The sequence below is a fragment of the Heterodontus francisci genome, unplaced genomic scaffold, assembly GCF_036365525.1.
Source record: "Heterodontus francisci isolate sHetFra1 unplaced genomic scaffold, sHetFra1.hap1 HAP1_SCAFFOLD_51_2, whole genome shotgun sequence".
Classification (NCBI taxonomy): Eukaryota; Metazoa; Chordata; class Chondrichthyes; order Heterodontiformes; family Heterodontidae; genus Heterodontus; species Heterodontus francisci.
In genome coordinates this window covers 9,734,560-9,740,799 of record NW_027141369.1, presented here as the reverse complement: position 1 = coordinate 9,740,799, position 6,240 = coordinate 9,734,560, and the positions used below count along the sequence as shown (strand labels likewise).

At 40.5% G+C, this 6,240-nt stretch overlaps 1 non-coding gene across 1 annotated transcript; it reads right to left on the bottom strand.

Annotated features, from left to right (window-relative positions):
* Window positions 1–1,458: 1,458 nt before the first annotated feature.
* Window positions 1,459–1,532, bottom strand: trnat-ugu (transfer RNA threonine (anticodon UGU)). Its single transcript has one exon. It is a non-coding gene; the product is annotated as a tRNA-Thr (tRNA).
* Between the last annotated feature and the right edge of the window lie 4,708 nt (window positions 1,533–6,240).

Sequence of the window (6,240 nt, the reverse complement as noted above, 5' to 3'; positions counted from 1 at the left end):
ACCAGAACAGAGAGTGAGATGTAACATTGATCATCAAACAGACTGTGAGAGAATACAACAGAATAAAACACATGGAGAGACACTGTGGAATAACAAATCGATTTGATTGGAACATTGACTTTGATTGGAATGGATAAAACACCAGAAACAGCAGATTAAATTGGGATTCTCATCATTCTATTGATCTGGGACAGAAAAGAGAAACTGATGGAAAGAAGGGAAGAAGGAAGAAAAGAAAGGATGGAACTGTTCAGTTTTTTCAGTTTTTTGACTTGCCCATCAAAGCTGGATAAAAAAAAAGTTGCAAATAACAGAGAATTTCACCAAAAAGGGAGATGAAATGCTGCCGAAACCTTGGATCGAAGGATGCCCCAACAGATCACCTGTTTAACTGTCTCCTCACTGGGGGATTTCAATCAGTGAAAAATATTATTCTCTACCTTTCTTTGTTAACTGAACCCAGAACTGTCACTTGGAATTAATATCTGTGTTCCGACTCCTGAGTAATAAAATTGTGAGTTTCTCGATATTTTCGGGACACATTTCCTGCTGAAAGAACTAAGAACTCTTTTCTAATTTACACAATACGAGATGCACATTCATCAAGCCTCCTAAGCTAGCATCCTTGGTGCTGCTCTCTCCTCCCAAACCTCATCTCCTGTGACTGTTACATCATCACTCTGACAGTGGGAGTGATTGATCCCAATGTCTTCAGCATTAACCCTTTACATCCTTATACTACACTGTCTGCCCAAACAAATGGGTGGAGGGAACTTGATTTATCGAAACACTAACAGCTGCCAGTTGAAAATCAACTCAAATCCATCAGCGAGAGAGAGAGAGACTGTCAGAGAACTTCCTGCATCCAGTCCTGACCCTGTCACACTCAGCAGATGCTCACCCAGACCCCACTCTCATCAACACTGAACATTGTTACCGAGACACTTCAAATACTGTATATAAAAGGCTGGAAAGGTCAAAGTTCACACAGCTTTATTGAACAGAACAAAGTTTAATATCTTCTGACCGTTTCTCGGTAACCACATGAGACATAGGTTTTCTTATTTGGTTCCTTTGATTTTTCTTGTTGCTGACTGACAAATATTCCAAACCTCAGATCAACCCTCCCACTTGCCTCATGTCCCAATCTCAGTCACAAGCAACACATAACGACACAAACACTCTGAAACATACAACGCAGTCACACTTTCCTTCAGTGACATTAATGTCGAGCTGTTTTCCAGGTTGAATGCAACTGTGAACAAATTTGTATCAAAGCAGTTGCCTTTGAAATATCAGGACTGAATTTCTGTACAAGGAGTAACAGCCATTCCAAACTCACATCCTTCACAAGGCTGTGACGAAAATTCATCATGCAATTTGAATTCTCACTTAAAGTTCAGAAGACACAGATAGAAGCGATTGATCAGGTAACTTCGACATCACAAGTGTGAAATAAGGCTCAACTGGGAATTGAACCCAGGATCTCCTGTTTACAAGACAGGTGCTTTAACCAACTAAGCTACAGAGCCAGCTGTTGTTAAAGCTAAAATCAGAGGAGTGCACTATTTATTCTCATATAATAACAAAATCAAAGCAAAATACAGCAGATGCAGGAAATCTCAAATAAAAACAAGAAATGCTGGAAATACTCATCAGGTCTGGCAGCATCTGTGCAGAGAGAAGCAGAGTTAACGTTTCAGGTCAATGACCCTTCTTCAGACCCTTCTATATATTCTCATCCCACTTCTCCACAGGTCACAACATATATTTTAACTTTTCCCACTTCCTGAAACAGTCAATCATTTACTCTATTCTTCCAAGAATAGAAGACACTGACCATGTTTCTTTAATGAACAGCAACATTATCAGTTTATTACAGAACAAGTTTTAACTAGTCATGAAATAAAGCATAAATACACAGGTAGAAATTTTAAAAGTTCCCTTTTTACCTTAACCAACATTGAAAGCCCCTTTCTTCCCACAGCCCCACACATGCACACATACATACACCGGTTAACTGAAAAAAAAAGAATTATTTTTTACAATTCTGAGTTCTGTTAAAGACAAAAACAACACTTGGGCTGATTACTTGTTCATTCCTGAAGAAAACAGCAGATGAGATATGTTGTTCCAAAACTGGCACACAGTCTCACTTCTGAGTGTGCGTAGACAGGTCACTAGGGTCTTTTAGAACAGTTTTTTAGAGGCAGTGTTGAAAATTAATTTTAGCAGGCTTTCTTCAAAGACAGGAGAAGAGATGAATTGACACAGTGAAGTTCTCAGTGTCTTTTAAAGATTTGCTGCAAAACAACGTGGGTTGTGATCTTCTCTCCTTCCTTGACACTTCTTCAGGCTAACTTTATCAGCTGCTCACTCCAGAAGGTAAAACACAATGACTGCTACAAATAAAAGCTTGTGATTGTTCTGCCCTCTTCGGTGAGTGCTGCTGCTGCCGGGTTTGTCCAATCAAGAGGCGCAACTGACTTCTCTGTCCACATTTCCCCCTGTTACCAGGGTTTCTGTTCTACATTCAACTTGAGTCATGTGACAACCAGTAAACATAGTTGCCAAATTAATGCTTTCAGTACCCTCTTGAAAAAGAACTGGTCTGACATTTATTAAGTTTCACGATGAATTCCTCAAAAAAATTTCACAAAAAAAAAATCAAAATCACTTCCATAACATCATGTACTTTCCCTGAGCTACAGGTTATTGCAAGTCTCTCTGGCTGTGTTTATTTTTGTTGATTTTGCACTCAGGTTCTTTCTGAATCCATGTGTTTGCAGAACTTTGTCAGTGAGAAACATGGAGATATGCTTAAAGATTTCCCTGCAAATTATTCATATCTCCGTCTTTCTCCGAACTTTGTAGAAACACATTAATGTGGGAATCACACACATCAGGCCATCAAACCTCTCCGTTAAACATTGAAAGGTGACAGTGTTTATTGTGACGGGGTTCCATTTATTCAGACACATCTGGTATAAAAGTGCTCAAGAAATGATTCACACAGGTAATGTATTTGTATATTCTGTGCATGACATAATGACGCAAATAAACAATTCCTTGCACTTGCCACGCTTGGTGTATATTTTCTCTGCTGATGCCCCCTGAATATATTGGAGAAAATGGTGATGAGGATGAGATAAAAGTCCGTAAATATAGGCAGCAAACAGCAGCAGGGACTGCAGTGAACAGGATCAGCTAGCTCCTGGTGACCTACCTGCTCGGATGGTTGAGATTTTAGGTGGATTGTGTGAAGCCTGGGCCACATAATGTCTCTTCAGTTGAATGAGATACCGCAGGGTCTTCCTGTGCATCTGATTCAAATTGCTTATTTGGGACAATATGGCTGCACACATATGGGATACAGCACAATGGTTTAGTAGTCCATCGCCTTAACCTCTCAGCCACCACGGCATCTGGCAAGTAATAGAAGCACAACCGTCACCTTCACACAGATCCTGACTGTGCAGCCAGCTGTGTAATGATGGAAATGTTGCTTCTGTAAGTAAATGAAATTTCCATCACATCAGGTCATGGCCTGTTGGGAATGGAGCGGTGTGAAACATTTCCAGACCATGTCCAACACGTTTCGACTCAGTGTGAAAACCCACCACGGAAAGACTGGAACATACAATCATTTGATCACAGCATGATTTACATCACTCAGACACCTGAACCATTCGGTCACTGACGAAGTCATGACGACTTCGAATTTCTCATGAAATGACAACTGAACTAACTGACTGGAAGAATTGCTTCAACTCCACGTGATCAGCGAGGCACAGCCTCAGCCGACTTGTCAGACGGTGTAAACAGATATCACTGCTTCTGATCTTCACCAGAACAGAGAGTGAGATGTAACATTGATCATCAAACAGACTGTGAGAGAATACAACAGAATAAAACACATGGAGAGACACTGTGGAATAACAAATAGATTTGATTGGAATGTTGAATTTTGATTGGAATGGATAAAACAGCAGAAACAACAGATTAAATTGGGATTCTCATCATTATATTGATCTGGGACAGAAAAGGGAAACTGATGGAAGGAAGGGAAGAAGGAAGAATGGAATTGTTCAGTTTTTTCACTCGTCCATCAAAGCTGGATAAACAAAAGTTGCAAAAGTTGCAAATGCTGCCAAAACCTTGGATCGAAGGATGTCCCAACTGTTTAACTGTCTCCTCACTGGGGGATTTGAATCAGTGAGTAATATTATTCTCTATTTTTTTTGTTAAATGAACCCAGAACTGTAACTTGGAATTAATATATGTGTTCCGACTCCTGAATAATAAAATTGTGAGTTTCTTGATATTATCTGGACACATTTCCTGCTGAAAGAACTAAGAACTCTTTTCTAATTTACACAATACTATATACACACTCATCAAGCCTCCTCAGCGAGCATCCTTGGTGCTGCTCTCTCTTCTCCCAAACCTCATCCCATGTGACTGTTACATCATCACTCTGACAGTGGGAGAGGTTGATCCCACTGTCTTCAGCATTAACCCTTTACATCCTTATACTACACTGTGAATAAAAAAATGGTTAGAGGGAACTTCCTTCATTTATCGAAACACCAACAGCTGCCAGTTGTCAACCAACTGAAACCCATCAGAGAGAGAGAGAGAGAGAGACTGTCAGAGAACTTCCTGCATCCAGTCCTGACCCTGTCACGCTCAGCAGTTGCTCACCCAGACCCCACTCTCATCAACACTGAACATTGTCACTGAGACCCTTCAAATAATGTTTATAAAAGGCAGAAAAATTCAAAGTTCATCGCAGCTGGATTGATTGAAACTACGTTTAATATCTTCTTACCACTAGGTAACCACATGAGAAAGTCCTTCAATCATTAGCATAAATTATCAGCTGTAAGAATGTTTGTCATTGGGTTGAATCATTTCTGTGAGAGGAATGTTCCAGCATCATAAACCAGGGGAACGTGTTGACTGAGCTGTGTCTTCATCTCTTCTGGACAGTTCACCCTTCATTCTGCTCTGATTCACTTTCCCAAAGCGGATCTACAGATTCTCAAATCTGGAGACTGGGTTTTCTTATTCGGTTCCTTTTGATTTTTCTTCTCCTGAATGATAATATATTCCAACCTTGGATCAACCCTGCGTTGTGTCCCAGTCTCGGTTAAAAGCGACACATAATGGCACCAACACTCTGAAACATACAACATGGTCACACTCTGCTTCAGTGAGATTAATGTTGAGGCGGTTTCACTTCAAATGCAATTGTGAACAAATTTCTCTCGTGGAAATTGTGGGTGATTTGAGTATTTGCACTGAATTTCTGTGCAAGGAGGGACAGTTTCAAACAGCCATTCCCAAATCACTTCTTTCACAAAGACAAAGACTGTGCTGTCTTAACGTGTCACTCAACTTCACAAACAAATTTGAACTCAAAGTTCAGGGGAAGACAGAGTGGTGAATGATTGACAGAGTAATCTTTAAATCATAACTTTCCGTTTCTTCACTGCAGTGAGGCTTTGTTGGGGTCTGAAGTTCGGTTCTGCTGTTTATTAGACAGAGGCTTTAACCAACTAAGCTATAGGGCAAAATCTCAAACACATCCTTTCCTGGAGTTACAGGTTATTGCAGGACTATCTGTCTCTGGGTTCTTTCTGAATCCACAAGTTTGCAGATCTTTGTGAGTGAGAGACATGGAGATATGCTTCAAAGATTTCCCTGTAAATTATTCATATCTCCATCTTTTCCTGAACTTTGAACAAACACATTACTGTGGGAATCACACACATCTGGCCCTCACATTCATCCGCTAAACATTGAAAGGTGACAGTGTTTATTGTGAGGGGATCCATTTATTCAGACACATCTTGATCGGGACGTGTTTCACTCATGTAATGTTTTTGTATATTATGTTTATGATGTAATATTGAAAATAAACATTTCCTTGCACTTGTCGCATTTGGTCTCCATTTTCTCTGCTGATGCCCCCTGAATATATTGGAGAAAATGGTGATGAGAATGAGATAAAAGTCTGTAAATATAGGCAGCAAACAGCAGCAGGGACTGCAGTGAACAAGAACAGCTAGCTCCTGGTGACCTACCTGCTCAGATGGTGGAGATTTTAAGTGGATTGTGTGAAGCCTGTGCGACAGACTGTCTCCTCAGTTGAATGAGATGCCCTAGGGTAAAGCATGGCTACCCGACCCGACTCCGACCAGACCGGATGACATGTGTCAGGTTCGGGTCGGGTCT